The 15,782-nt window shown below is 38.2% G+C and overlaps 1 pseudogene; it reads left to right on the top strand.

The window, feature by feature from the left end:
* Positions 1-1,577: 1,577 nt before the first annotated feature.
* On the top strand, positions 1,578-15,248 carry LOC120177852 (annotated as a pseudogene).
* Positions 15,249-15,782: the final 534 nt, after the last annotated feature.

Raw genomic sequence — 15,782 nt, 5'->3', positions numbered from 1 at the left:
AGATGATATATTTTAAGTATTTATTTTCTATACCTAAAATAAGTCAATGATTCATTCACTTTATACCCTAACATTAGGTTAAATTACAAATCAAGTCCTATAAAATCTTAACTTTTATAGATTAGTCTTTGAAATTATACCTAAATTCATAAGGGTCCAAAATTTATATGGTGGGTAATTAGTGGACAGATGGATGTGGGGCAGATGGATGGGGGGGCGGATGGATGGGGGCGGGCGGATCTAGAGCGAGTAAAGTCTTAAACCCATCACTTATCCACATCCATTCATTACCAACTAAAGTTATATTTATCCTCGTCCCAATTGGTGCAAGTGCGGTGCGAAATCCATGAAATTGTACCCGTCTGCCGTCCCTACTCCAGACACATAAGTATAATAGCCTCTGAATCAATTAAAGTGCATAGACAAGACAAGATCTATAATGGACCTATGTAGAATGAAATTTAAGAATTAACAATCAGATTTATTTAACCTATTGATCTCCCATATCTATGAACGCATTTTAGAAGCAGATGTAAGTGATGTTGGAAAATTCATGGGATTTTTTCAATTTTCAGTTGGTAATAATGTATTAGTAACGCTGTTGACATCTGTTCACAAGTGAGTCTTCCTGTTGGTGACCAGGCTGTCGGGGTTGGCCTTATTGGAGGAGTAATGCTGGCCGGATCAACAATTAGTTAAGGTATGAAGAATGAGTTGTATCAACGAAATGCAATTTGCTAAAGCAATCCTATGAGAAAGCTTTGCAGCATGGATTTGTTTATCTGGTTTGACATACTTATGAGCTGGATCTTCCATCCACTCTTATGTTAGTATTTTATTATCTCCTGATTTCTTCATTCATGTTCATAAGATTGATTGTCTCTTATTTTGATTTGTGTATATCGCTTAAGTTCTCTTTTGATTGCAGATTGTATAAGATGAGCTTGTTAAATAGATCGATAAGAGAATGATCGGATGAGTTGAAGCAAGTACTGAATCCCACACAAGTTTTGCTTGTTGTGGATGCAATGACGAGCCAAGAAGCTACTGGTACTATATTTTCCTGCTTAATTTAGCTATTCTCAAGAAAATGACTAGGAGTAGGACAAGTCCATGCTAGTGTTTTTGTCCGGTTCGTTTTTTAATTCGCAGCACTGGGTACGACATTTAGTGTCGAAATTCGGATTACTGGTGCCATTTTCACAAACCTAGATGGTGATTTTAGAGGTGGCTGGTACAGCAGTAAGATATTTTTCGAATGATATTTCATAATAATCACAATAACATATCCGTAATAGTAATAGATAATATAATAAAAAATATAACAGTAACTGTAATTTAAATCCTCAGCGGTTCATGTCAAACAAAAACATTTTTCATGGAGAATCAAATTTGGCATGTTAAATCTGTATGATAAAGAAACTATGATCCGATTTTCAACATTGAAATCAAGTTTCTATTATGAGTAGATTGACAAATGTTTAAAGAATTTTTGAAATGATTTACTTTATGTCCATACTGAAAAGGCTTAAAACTTGATTCTCCTCCTCCGCTTACACCATTCACAACCATTCTCTATGCAAAATGCCTCTCCACTGCCTGCTCTTTCTCTCTCCGCCGTGACAACCACCGCCATTTCCATCTCCAAATTGCGTGATCAATGCCTTCTTCTAGGGGTTTTGGTGCTGGTCAAGTTGGTTGCTTGTTAATGGCAACAAGCCTTCTTATGGGAAGCTTCGTTGAGGACAGTGTATCAGATGAGAGTTTTCGTTTTCCAGAAAGTTCTGGCGAGAGAGTTGGATTTTTTTGAAGGTTGCAATGGGGTTTCTTCTGGAGATTTTGCTTATCGGATTACAGCTGAAGCTTCTGACGTCGCTGATACTGTTTTTGCTATCCTCAATGTAAATAATTGAGTATTACTTGCAGGGATTTAATTTGTGCTGGTTATCGCGATTGAGGATATAACGGGTGCTAATGCAATAACCATTTGAATCATAAACTTGATCTATTATGAGAGCCTAAATCCAAACCCAAATTAAATTGATGTTATTGCTTACATCAATTAGATGAAGATGTTATTGTTTACATCAATTTAGTTAGGTGAGAGTTAGGTATTTGTAGACTTTAATGGTTTAAATTATTTTATTTGTGTGGTGTATGATTGTTCTTGAGTAGTATAAATACCCCTCCCCATTTTAGTTTAAGCATCAAGAAAAATTAAGAGCTTCTAAGTGAGTGAAGAAACAAAGTCTTATAAGAGTGAATTGTAGTTCTTGTTTTTGAGTGAGAGTGCTCTTGTAATATTTGTTTGAGTTTCAATAAAAGTTGTTTGTGTGAGTGTTTTATTTCCAACAAAGTGGCATCTGAGCGAGTTGGAAAGATCGAAGGTCTCGACGAGAGGAATCTGATGCCGCCAGAATTTTCTCAATATGAGTTCTGACGCACCACCACGCACCGCCGGAAGACTGCTGCCAGAAAATCGAGTTAACTCACCGAGCTGAGCCGAGTCAGCCGAGTTGGAGCCCCTTGACCGAGTTGTCCAAGTCCCTCCCAAGGTTTTTTGGCGTTCCAGATTCATCCGTGCAATTGGATTTTGCAAATTCTCATTATATTGAGAGATATGGCAAATGGTATGGCACCATTCTAAGTTCCGACACTCAACAACAACAACTACGACAATTGGAGTATCAAAATGAAGGCACTTCTTGGATCACAAGATGTGTGGGATATCATAGAGAAAGTCTATAACGAGACTGCAGATGATGATACTTTTGCTGCTCTTACACCAGATCAAAAGACAACTTTGAAAGATTCAAGAAAGAGAGACAAGAAGGCTCTCTACCTCATCTATCAAGCATAGATGATGATGGTTTTGAAAAGATTTCGAGTGCAAGCTCTAGCAAGGAAGCGTGGGAGAAGCTGCAAACCTCTTACAAAGGATCCGAGCAAGTGAAGAAGGTCTGTCTCCAAACATTAAGTGGTGAATTCGAATCCTTACACATGAAGCATCCGAGTCTATTTTAGATTATTTCTCAAAAGTAGTAGCTGTTTCTAATCAATTGAAAAGAAATGGTGAAAAGTTATAAGATGTGAGGATAATAGAGAAGATACTCCGTTCGTTGGATCCCAAATTTGAGCACATAGTCGTGACGATTGAAGAAACTAAAGACTTGGAAGAAATGACGATCGAGCAACTCCAAGGATCATTGCAGGCATACGAAGAGAAGCATAAGAAGCAGCATGAGTTTACTGAGCAACTCCTCAAACTACAACTCAAGGATATGCATGAAAGCCAACGCAATGATAGAAACCAACGTGGCCAAGGCAGAGGTAGAGGCCATGGACGAGTTGGAAGTCGAGGTCGTGGACGAGGCTGGAATTACAACAACAATTCCAACAACAACTATGAGAAAGGAGAAAGCTCAACGCGAGTCCGTGGAAGAATAAATTCAAACTCAAGGCATGCCAAATCTCAAGTTCGATGTTATAATTGTAGAAGCTTGAGCATTATGCTTCAGAATGTACATCTCCCAACAAAAAAATTAAGGAGAATGCCAACTATGTGAAGGAAAAGACAGATGGTAAAGAAACTCTTCTTCTAGCACGAAAGTAAATTGATGGTGGCAAAGCAAATTCCTGGTATCTTGACAGTGGTGCAAGCAATCACATGTGTGGAAGGAAAAACATGTTCATGGAGCTAGACGAGTCAGTAAGCGGAAATGTTTCGTTTGGAGATGATTCCACAATAGCAGTGAAAGGGAGAGGTAACATTCTTATCCGTTTGAAAGATGGGAGACATCAATTTATTTCAAATGTCTACTATGTGCCCAATATGAAAAGTAGCATCTTAAGTTTAGGGCAACTGGTAGAGAAAGGTTATGATATTCATATGAATAATTATAATCTTTCTATAAAAGATGATAAGAATAACTTCCTTGCTAAAGTGTAGATGTCAAAGAATAGAATGTTCTTGATCAACATACAAAATAATGTTGCAAAGTGCATGAAAGCTTGCTACAAAGATGCATCATGGCTTTGGCATATTCGATTTGGGCATCTCAATTTTAGAGGTCTAGAACTACTATCTAAGAAGGAGATGGTGAAGGGACTACCTCGCATCAACCATCCTGACCAGCTTTGTGAAGGGTGTCTAGTCGGAAACAATTCAGGAAAAGTTTTCCAAAGGAGTCAGAGACAAGAGCCAAGAAGCCACTTAAGCTCATCCATACCGATGTGTGTGGACCGATCAAGCCAAGCTCTCTCGGTAACAATAACTATTTTCTTCTCTTCATTGATGATTTTTCAAGAAAAACCTGGGTATATTTCTTGAAATAGAAGTCAGAAGTTTTTGAAGTCTTCAAGAAGTTCAAAGCAGCAGTGGAGAGAGAAAGTGGTAGAAAGATCAAAGCCATGAGATCCGACCGAGGTGGAGAATTTACTTCTAGGGAGTTTCAAGAGTTCTGTAAAGCAAATATAATTCATCGACCAATGACAGTTCCTAGATCCCCCAGCAAAATGGTGTGGCAGAAAGAAAGAACAGAACAATCCTCGACATGGCACGAAGCATGCTCAAAAGCAAGAAACTACCCAAGGAATTTTGGGCAGAAGCAGTAGCGTGTGCAGTCTACTTGATAAACCGATCTCCAACAAGAAGTGTATGGGGAAAGACACCGCAAGAGGCATGGAGTGGAAGAAAGCCTGACATTTCCCACTTGAAAACCTTTGGAAGTACAACCCATGTTCACGTACCAGACGAGAGAAGAACGAAGCTTGATGATAAAAGCGAGAGTTTAATCTTCATCGGCTATGATGCTAATTCGAAAGGCTACAAGTTGTACAATCCAGACAATAAGAAGATTGTGATTAGTCGAGATGTGGTCTTCAACGAAGAAGGAGAATGGGATTTTAACTCTCATGTAGATGACTTCAATTTCTTTCCTCAGTTTGAAGATGATGAGCAGACAATGAGGGAACAACTAGGTGAACCTCAACAGGAGCTTGAAACTTCACCCACTTCACCAACATCAGTCACTCAAGGAGACTCATCACCTTTGTCATCGTCAAGTGGAAGTCAAAGTGAAATAGTTGTACAACGTACAAGAAGCCTTAGAGATCTCTATGAGGTAACTGAACGATAAGATAATCTTACATTATTTTGTCTGTTTACCGATTATGAACCAGTGAGCTTTCAAGAAGCGATACAAGAAAAGAAATGGAGAAATGCGATGGATGAAGAAATCAAGGCCATCGAGAAGAATGACACATGGGAATTTACCTCACTTCCCAAGAGACATAAGGCGATAAATGTCAAATGGGTGTACAAAACAAAGCAAAACGCCAAAGGAGAGATTGAAAGGCACAAGACGAGGCTAGTTGCTAAAGGCTATAGTCAAAAGACTGTAATTGACTATGATGAGGTATTTGCTGTTGTTGCTCGATTGGAGACTATCAAACTAATCATTTCTTTGGCAGCTCAAAACAAGTGGAAGGTGCAACAAATGGATGTAAAGTCTGCCTTCCTAAATGGAGTTCTTGAAGAGAGTTTACATTCAGCAACCAAGGGCTAAAACAAGCACCAAGGGCATGGAATAACCGAATCGACAAGTACTTCCAAGAGAATGACTTCAACAAGTATCCCTACGAGCACGCTCTATATATCAAGATCAAAGATGGAGATATTTTGATCGTGTACCTCTACGTGGATGATTTGATCTTCATCGGAAGCAACCCAAGCATGTTTAATGAATTCAAGGATGTGATGATAAAGGAATTCGAGTTGTCAGACATGGGGCTCATGGCGTACTACCTTGGCAACAAAAGGATGGAATTTTCATTTCATAGGAAAGCTATGCAAATGAGATCCTAAAGAAGTTCAAGATGGAGAACTGTAAGCCAATAAGCACACCGACAGAATACGGAATCAAGATGTCCAAACATGAAGAAGGCGAAAGTATAGATCCAACATTCTTCAAAAGTTTGGTGGGAAGTCTACGCTATCTAACTTGCGCGAGGCCTGATATTCTTCACGCAGTTGGATTGGTTAGTCGTTATATGGAATCTCCAACAACCACCCATTTTAAAGCCGCAAAGAGAATTCTTCGCTATCTGAAAGGTACAATTGACTTTGGCTTGTTCTATTCAGTTTCTAATGATTACAAGCTTGTTGGATATAACGATAGTGATTGGGGTGGAGACATAGATAATCGAAGGAGCACTACTAGATTCATATTTTTCATAGGAGATACTGCTTTCACATGGATGTTTAAGAAACAACCGATTGTCACATTGTCCACTTGTGAAGCGGAATATGTTGCTACTACCTCATGCGTTTGTCATGCAATTTGGCTTAGAAATATATTGAAGGAGATAGGTTTGATATAAGAAGAGCCTACCAAGGTTTGTGTCGACAACAAGTCAGCCATTGCCTTAGCAAAGAATCCAGTATTCCATGATCGAAGCAAGCACATCGATATTCGCTACCACTATATAAGGGAGTGTGTTGCAAGAAACGATGTGGAAGTTGAATACGTGAAGTCACAAGATCAAGTTGCCGATATTTTTACCAAGCCACTGACGAGCGAAGACTTCATAAGATTAAGGAACTTACTAGGAATCACAAGATCAAGTTTAAGGGGGTGTTGGATCATAAACTTGATCCATTATAGGAGCCTAAACCCAAATCCAAACTAAATTGATGACATTGCTTACATCAATTAGATGAAGATGCTTACATCAATTTAGTTAGGTGAGAGTTAGGTATTTGTAGACTTTAATGGTTTAAATTATTTTATTTGTGTGGTGTAGGATTATTTTTGAGTAGTATAAATACCCCTCCCCATTTTAGTTTAAGCATCAAGAAAAATTAAGAGCTTCTAAGTGAGTGAAGAAGCAAAGTCTTATAAGAGTGAGTTGTAGTTCTTGTTTTTGAGTGAGAGTGCTCTTGTAATATTTGTTTGAGTTTCAATAAAAGTTGTTTGTGTAAGTGTTTTATTTCCAACAGATTTTGCTTATCGAATTACGGCTGAAACTTCTGACGTCGCTGATACTGTTTTTGCTATCCTCAATTTAAATAATTGAGTATTACTTGCAGGGATTTAATTTGCGCTGGTTATTGAGATTGAGGATATAACGGGTGCTAATGCAATAACCATTTCGGACAGTATCGTTGCCGCTGTATAATGGACACTATTGCAGTGGCATGCCCTTATTTAAATCCCTGAATTTACTTGCCTTTTTCTTATTCTTCATATGATTTATGCAAAGGTTTTTAGATAATTTTTTTGTTAAAATCTTCTTTATGAACTTAGCCTATCGTGCTAGAACAATACTGCAATCTGCAATAGCTCGAACTCGAATTTTCAGCAAACAAAAAAGTCCACATTTCCGATGTTATTCATTGTGATGTTCATGTTTTTGTTGATCTGTATTTTTATTCAGCGATGCGGTTGGGCTATGCAATGTGTATGTCACTCATTGATTTCATTATTGGAACAGACTATTGTGCCCAACACGCTGCAATTATTTGCAATGGCAATGCAGATGTTGGTTATCAGTACCTCCCTCTCCTTGAGTTCAGCAATGGTAAAGATCCATGATGTTTATTTTAGCTTCCTTTGCTAACTAATCGAATTTCAGATTACTTTTCATGTTTGATTTATAATGTGTCTGCATACCTATTCCGGTGTGTTTTTAGGTGATTCCATTTATGGCTTTTGTTATAGCTTATCTCGGTGAAAGACTTCGCAAGATATCTAAGAGATCTCATCTGAGCATTGTCACTCTTGCATCTTATCTGAATGAGGTATCCCTTATATTTCATTTGGCCCTCATGTCCTACATTCTCATCAGTGCTTGACTGCTTGCTTTTCTTTTTTCTATTCGTAACTTCGTATGAATTCCTCTGTGTTCCAGCAAGAACGAAGCGTCCGACTTTTAAGTTGCTGCTTATTTTAGCTAGTATATTTCTAATGTTCTAGGTCCTCAGCCATTTTTTTCGTGAAAGCAGATAATGGAGAGTTGTCTGAGCGTGCCATATTTCAAAGGCTCGCTTGTACAGATTTTTGTCGACGTTTGGAAAAGAAGAAAATGAAGGCGCTAATCCCTCAGATCATAGAAATTATTTATTTTGGAGTTTTATGCATGCTTGGCATCGGATCCCTGGTTGTTTCACGTGGTTCTTTTGATGGTTGTAGCATGGTTTCTTTTGTAACGTCACTTGTTTTCTTGGTTGAGCCCATTCAGGTAATATTATTTTTTGGAGAAAAGATTACACATGCTTGTTTCTACCATCGGTATCCCATTATTGGAATGTTGAGCTTCTCTTTTTTAGTTCTTCTCATTAAGATGTCAGTCAAGTGACTGGATTTGCTCACGATGACCGCCGAATATTAGTGTCGTCATTTTCATTGGTTGAAAGTTATAAGTAGTGCAGTGATCTCTTCTTTACAAGTGATCTTATGGTTCAGCTATTGAGGGGCTGTCTTGAATAACCAATCTTAGAATAAAGAATCATGTAGGGTGTGGGTACAGCATACAATGAGTTGAAGCAAGGAGAACCGGCCATTGAACGGTTATTCGATTTGACCAAGATGAAGTCCAAGGTGCATTTGTTTTTACTTGCTAACTCAAATGATCTCGGTGAATTCTTTTTATTACTTGTACGGCAATAAACAAGTATTTATGAGGCTATTGTTTTAGCAAAATAATGAGTCGCCGAGATATGACAAACACTCTTGGGCACATATGATGTTTGTGAAAAAAGACTCTCAGCTGGTTTTTACTGTCACATTTCATTGAATTTTTGTTTTATAGGTCGTCGAGAAACCAGATGCCATTGATTTAAGCCATGTCAAGGGAGAGGGGAAATTCTGTGACATCTCATTTAAATATGTCAATGATATGCCACTTGTTTTGGATGGGTTGAACTTTACTGTAAGGGCTGGGGAGACGGTAGCTCTTGTTGGACCATCTGGAGGAGGAAAGACAACCCTTGTAAAATTGCTTCTTCGCTTATATGAACCTTCATCTGGTAAGGCATCTAAATCTCTATATACATATCCTGTAAAATCTATCGAGTTATTTCTGCGTCACGATTCCTTTTGGCCTTTATTGTTTGCGTATCTGGCATTCCATAATGCAGGTTCCGTACTTGTTGATAACCGCAACATACAGAACATCCGATTGGAAAGTTTGAGAAGACATGTTGGTCTCGTTTCGCAAGATACAGTAGGTGACTAGTGGATACCATGGTTACCCTCTTCATTAGTATTTTTTTTTTCAGTGCTATAGTTTTGCACTTTTGTTAATAAGTCCTAATTTCGTTCAGATGATTGATTTAGACAACTCTGGTACATGCATCAGATGCTTTTTTCTAGGACGGTTGCTGAAAACATTGGGTACAGGGATCGAATGACAGACATCGACATGGAGAAAGTCGAGCTTGCAGCTTGAATTGCAAATGCAGAAGAATTTATCAGCACACTTCCAAAAGGACATAGAAGCAAAATTGGACCCAGGGGCTCGCTTTTAAGCGGAGGTCAAAAGCAAAGGTAAAATTATAGGATTGTTAGTTCTTATTGTTGAAGTATTTCCCCTTGTTTTAAATCATAAGCCTCCCTGCTGGCTTATAAATGCAGATTAGCTATAGCAAGGGCAGTCTATCAGAACTCATCTATTTTGGTTTTGGATGAAGCAACTTCTGAGCTTGATGGCAAGTCCGAGTCATTGGTGAGGCAAGCTGTCAAGCGCTTGATGGAAAACCATACGGTAAGAACGATAGCTTAATCTATATCGACTGCTATTATATTTTGATATAAAATACTCCTTGAATCTGTGATTGAACAAGGATAAATAGCTAGTAGTAGCATTGGGATATTATTGGATGGATTACAACGTAAGCATGCACGAGCATGCAGCATGCACCAGCTTAGCAAATTCTGTTGGGTTGCAGTTAAGAGTGTGACAACCTTCTGTTATAGATGTTACTTACTTACCTTTACTTGTATATAAAGGAAGGTGGTGTTGCTTTGTAAAATCAATGAATGAATAATATTCAGTTTCACATTGTTATATTGATTTTTAATGAGGTCTTTTATTATGGTATCATTCGCTCAGTTGGCTTTGGGATAAGTTTCGTTTTTTCTTCTGCTATGTGTTACTTCTTGGATGGATTCCTGAAGCAATCTTGCAAGAGCTGGTGTCATGACGTTTGGCAGTTCTGGAAACATTCTTGGATGTTCAGATTCATTGAGGACTGACAAGATGTTTACTAATAAACGCATAAACATCATGCTCGATGAGATGAATTTCCTTCGATGGAAGCAACAAGTCCTTTTAACTGTTCGGAGTCACCGACTTGAAAGATTACTCACTGGAGATCTTAGTTCACCACCTGAGAAAATTCTTGATGCTGATGACAATCTTGTAATCAATGACGAGTATGACATGTTTGGGGCACAAGACAATGCCCTGGCTTCTTGGTTACTGTCCACCATCAGTGATCACCTCCTCCACAGTTTGTTGGTGCTGAAACTGCTGCTGAGGTATAGGCCACAGTTCTCAAATTCTTTTCCAATCGTTCTACTACTAGTATAATGAGCTTACACTGCAAGTTATGATCGATCAAGAAAGGAGATAAGAGCATGCGTTCCTATCTCACTTCGATCAAAGAAGTCTGTGATGCATTAACAACTTGTGGTAGTGTTATATCTGACATTGATCAGATTGCCACAATCTTGAATGGACTTCCATTTGAGTTCCAACCCTTTGTTGCTGTCATTACAACAAGAAAATATGTCTTTACATTGGATGGAGTACAGTCTGTACTAATTGATGCAGAAGCCCAGCTTAAAAATTTTCAAGTTCAATCTCAACCACTTCTTAGTGCCAATGTTGCACATGTTCAAAATAACAACCAAAGAAAGTATTCTGACCGATCTACTGATCAACGATACACTGGAAATGAAAGAACTCCACAACAGTACTCTCGTGGTAGAATTGGTACTCGTGGTCGAGGAAGAGCAAGGTGCAATGCCAATTGTGTGGAAAAATTGGTCACTCTGTGGATCGGTGTTGGCATCGATTTGACAATCATTTTCTGGAGTTTTGGCAGAAAAACATGAGTCTTTCAATACTCAAGTAACAAGCTTTGAAAATGAATGCTATACATGTACAAATAACGGTTGTGCTCCAGTATAGAGTTCTTTTTCCTCACCTTCCAGCTCGCACAAATGGGTTATTGACTCAGGAGCGACTCACCATGTCACTCCAGATGGTTCCAAGCTTAACAGTGGATCTGATTATTTAGGACCAGGTAAATTAATTGTGGGTAATGGACAAATTCTTGATATACATAAGACTGGTTCATCTCTCCTTCAAACCAGGTCTCGAGCTCTTTTCATTAATAATCTGCTGCATGTTCCTGATGCTACTAAAAACCGTTTATCTATCTCTAATTTTGCTAGTGAGAATGGGGTATTTTTTTAGTTTCATGCTGGTCATTGCTTGGTGAAAGATGAGAAGACTAGAGAGGTGTTGTTGCAAGGATAAGAGACTACTGGGTTGTATCAGTTTGCTGCTGATCATACACAGTGTAATAAAGATTCAAGTTATATAGTAGTAAATGTAGCCACTAGCATAAACATGTATGACTTGTGGCATCAAAGGTTTGGGCATCCTGCTCACGTTCCATTAATGTAAATATGTAAACAAATTGGAGTTGATGTTGCCTCCTCGTTTAATAAAGAAAGTGCAAATGTTTGTGTAGCTTGTCGAATGGGGGAAAACCATAAAATACCATTTCATGAGTCCACCACAGTACATGATAAACCCTTTCAGCTCGTGTTCTCTGACTTACGGGGACCTTCACACATAATCTCAAATGGATTTAGGTATTATGTCTCATTTGTGGATGCATGTACAAGGCACTGCTGGGTGTATTTGCTTAAGAATAAAGACCAAACACTACAGGCATTTCAATTATTCCATGCACTTGTTAAAACTCAGTTTGAGGCTGAAATCAAGGAACTTCAAACTGACTGGGGTGGAGAATACATACCATTATCAGTGTTACTGGCTAATATGGGAGTTCATATCGGTTGACATGCCCTCATACATCAGAACAAAATGGTGTTGTTGAGCGTAAGCATCGGCACATTATTGAGTCAGCATTAGTTTTAATGACACAGACATCCGTACCATTGAGATTCTGGTCCTATGCTATAAGCACAACTGTGTATCTTATAAATCTACTACCCACTAAGGTCCTGCATGGAAAATCGTCTTTTGAAGTTCTTTACAACAAGCAACCTGATTACAGTCTCATGCGAGTTCTTGGGTGCAGATGTTTTCCACATCTTCGAGTTTTTCAGTAACATAAGTTGGAATTTAGGTCTCAACCATGCACGTTCCTTGGTTATAGTGCCCATCATATGGGCTATCAATGCTTGACACCAAGTAGAAAAATATATATATCTCAAGGCATGTGGCATTTGATGAAAATTGTTTTCCTTTTGCAGGAGGCAGTGAAAAAACGGTTGGCATAGGTCAGATGTCTTCTCGAAATTTGGCAGTCATCAATGGTTCTCATAGAGTATGTGCTTGGGCTGATGATTGCATGAATACATGTCAAATTTCACAGATCAATACTCAATCACCTGTAAGAAGTCCAGTTCAAGATCCTAACTATGGGTTGATGAATCAGACTGCTGAAGAGGAAGATGTTGGTTTTGCTCACCATAACACAACTGAGAATGATGCTGAAGGAGCTGGTTCTGATCAACATGTAACAGTTGAAAATGATGTTGTGATTGAGTAGCAAGAAATGACATAGGCCAATCAGCCAGACTTAGATGCTGCTTCAAGCTCCAAGACTGTGTCTAGTCATCACATGATAACTCGAAGCAAGAGAGGAATTTTCAAACCAAAGGTGTACCTTAACACACAAAATGATGAGGAAGAAGAACCACATTCAATTTATATTGCACTTAAATCTGTTAGGTGGAAGGCATTTGTTCAAGAAGAATTTGATGCTTTGGTAAGAAACAATACATGGACACTGGTTAAACTTCTCGAGGATAGATCTCTAATTGGATGGAAGTGGCTATTTAGGATAAAAAGAAATATTGATGGTTCATTACAAAGGTACAAAGCCAGATTAGTGGCTAAGGGCTTTTCCCAAATTCCTGGGCAAGATTTTTAAGACACATTTAGTCCAGTAGCAAAGTCCTCCACAATTAATGTGATTCTTGCTATAGCTGTACAAAAGGGATGTGTTTGAGACAGGTGGACATAAACAATGCATTCTTAAATGGTGATTTACAGAAAGATGTTTATATGCAGCAGCCTCAAGGATTTGAAGAAGTTGATTCAAATGGAACTCTTTTAGTGTGCAAGCTAAATCGAGCCTTGTATGGCCTAAGGCAAGCTCCTCGCAACTGGTATGTCAAGTTGAAGGAACACTTGCTACACATTGGTTTTGAAGCATCACTTGCTGATTGTTCATTATTTGTAATGAGAAGGGAATAATATGTAGTTTATGTTCTAGTATATATGGATGACATAATTATTACTGGTAGTATGGTTTGCAAAGTGGAAGAAGTGGTTAGCATGCTTGGTGAGAAATTTTCCCTTAAAGACTTGGGGTAACTCAGTTTCTTTCTTGGAATTGAGGTCAAAAATGTGGGTGATAGCATATTTCTAAGTCAAAGGAAGTACATTATGGACTTGTTGGATAAGTGCAGATGAGCAATGCCTCACCAATGCCCACACCAATGGTCTCGTCCCTCAAGTTGACCAGAGAAGCTGGCAGTGCTCTCACGAATCCAAAGGAATATAGGAGTATTGTAGGATCATTACTGTATGCATGTCACACAAGACCATGCATTGCATATAGTGTCAATAAATTGGCACAGTTCATGCATACACCATGTGAGCATCATTTGTCTGCTGTGAAACGTGTTCTTAGATACTTGAATGGAACTCTGGATTATAGACTTGTTCTGTCTCGAAATGACATGCCTCTTCAGTTTGTTGCATTTGCAGATGCTGACTGGGCAAGTAGTATAGATGATCGATGGTTAATCTTAGGCAATTGTTTGTATCTTGCTGGTAACCTAATCATGTGGAATTCTAAGAAACCAAAAACTGTCTCCAGGTCCACAACAGAAGCCGAGTATAGAGGCTTGGCTGATGCGTCTTCTGATGCTACATGGGTAGGTGCATTACTCGATAGTATGGGAGTTAAGCTACAAGGCACACCTGTCATGTGGAGTGATAATTCTAGTGCCATATCTATGAGTGTCAATCTGATTTACCACTCTAAAACTAAACATGTGGAGTTGGATGTGCAATTCGTTAGAGAAAAGGTGGCAGCAAACAGATTGAAGGTTAACTATGTACCTTCTTCGCATCAGGTAGCTAATGGCTTCACTAAGGCATTGTCAAAAGATTATTTTCATATGTTTAGACAAAGATTAGGCGTTGTATCATTGAAAGAAGTTGAAAGTGGAAGAAGCGGGGAACATATTGGATGAATTACAACGTAAGCATGCACGAGCATGCAACATGCACCAGCTTAGCAAATTATGTTGGGTTGCAGTTAAAAGTGTAACAACCTTCTGTTATAGCTGTTACTTACTTACCTTTACTTGTATATAAAGGAAGGTGGTGTTGCTTTGTAAAATTAATGAATGAATAATATTCAGTTTCACATTGTTATATTGAGTTTTAATGAGGTATTCTATTAGATATTATGCTTGCTATCTTTTCAGACTATATCATTGTGTTCGAATGGCATTGACTTCAAATGCATCTTCTGAGGATATTATGGAATGCAGTCTTCATTTGCTACCAAAATTTGTCTCTTTCTTTATCCTAATGAAGGCTAGATTAGACCAACAACCATATTGTCTGTTGGTAGAATTTCCAGACTCTTGGTTCGGGTGACTAGGAGTCGAATCCTGTTAAATAAATAACTTCGTCTCCTTTCCGGCACCTACAATGCGTTTCTAAAGACATCAGTACAAAAATAAAATAAACCTGATTTTTATCGAGAGTTATATTTCCTGTTAAAAGTGTTTAACTATGTATACACTTTCATTTACAGGTGTTGGTAATAGCCCATCGTTTGGAGACCATTTTAATGGCGGATCGAATATTCGTTCTAGAAAAGGGGAAGCTGGAGGAGTTAACTCGGTCAACCTTTTTGGCTGGTCACCATGAGACGCTGCTGTCGTGAATTGAGCTCATTCAGATTTTAGGATAGCGAGTTTGGAATTAACCACTCAAGATGCTGGTTTTGCTTTCACTGTTATACGATCTCCAGACATGCAGAAAATTAGCTTTTATCTTCTTAATGGCATTTTGTAGAACGGTCTATATAATCATCTTTTATACAATGGTTAGGCTATCCAAACTCCCAGCTTCACCTTTATCTCATCATCATCCAGGGAATTGATAAGCAATGGTAGGATACCAAAAAGGTAAGGTGATAATGTCTGAAAAATTGGATGCCAAAACATATATATATATATATATATATATATATATATATATATATATATATAACTTAAATGCACATTTGCCCTTGGACTATACCATTTTTGCCCTTGAACTATACCACTTCTACCGATTATCCTAGAATATTTTTTTTAGATGTTTTGTCCTTTAACTATAAATTGTTATCCTGTTGTTTTAAACCATTTACTCCGTTAAATATAATGGTAACCAATCAAAATATACCTCATCACCTTTTAATTTTTATTTTCTTTATCTAAGTAAATAAA

This window comes from Hibiscus syriacus, unplaced genomic scaffold (assembly GCF_006381635.1).
Source record: "Hibiscus syriacus cultivar Baekdansim isolate YM2019G1 unplaced genomic scaffold, ASM638163v2 tig00112339_pilon, whole genome shotgun sequence".
NCBI lineage: Eukaryota > Viridiplantae > Streptophyta > Magnoliopsida > Malvales > Malvaceae > Hibiscus > Hibiscus syriacus.
This window is presented reverse-complemented; position numbering and strand designations above follow the sequence as displayed.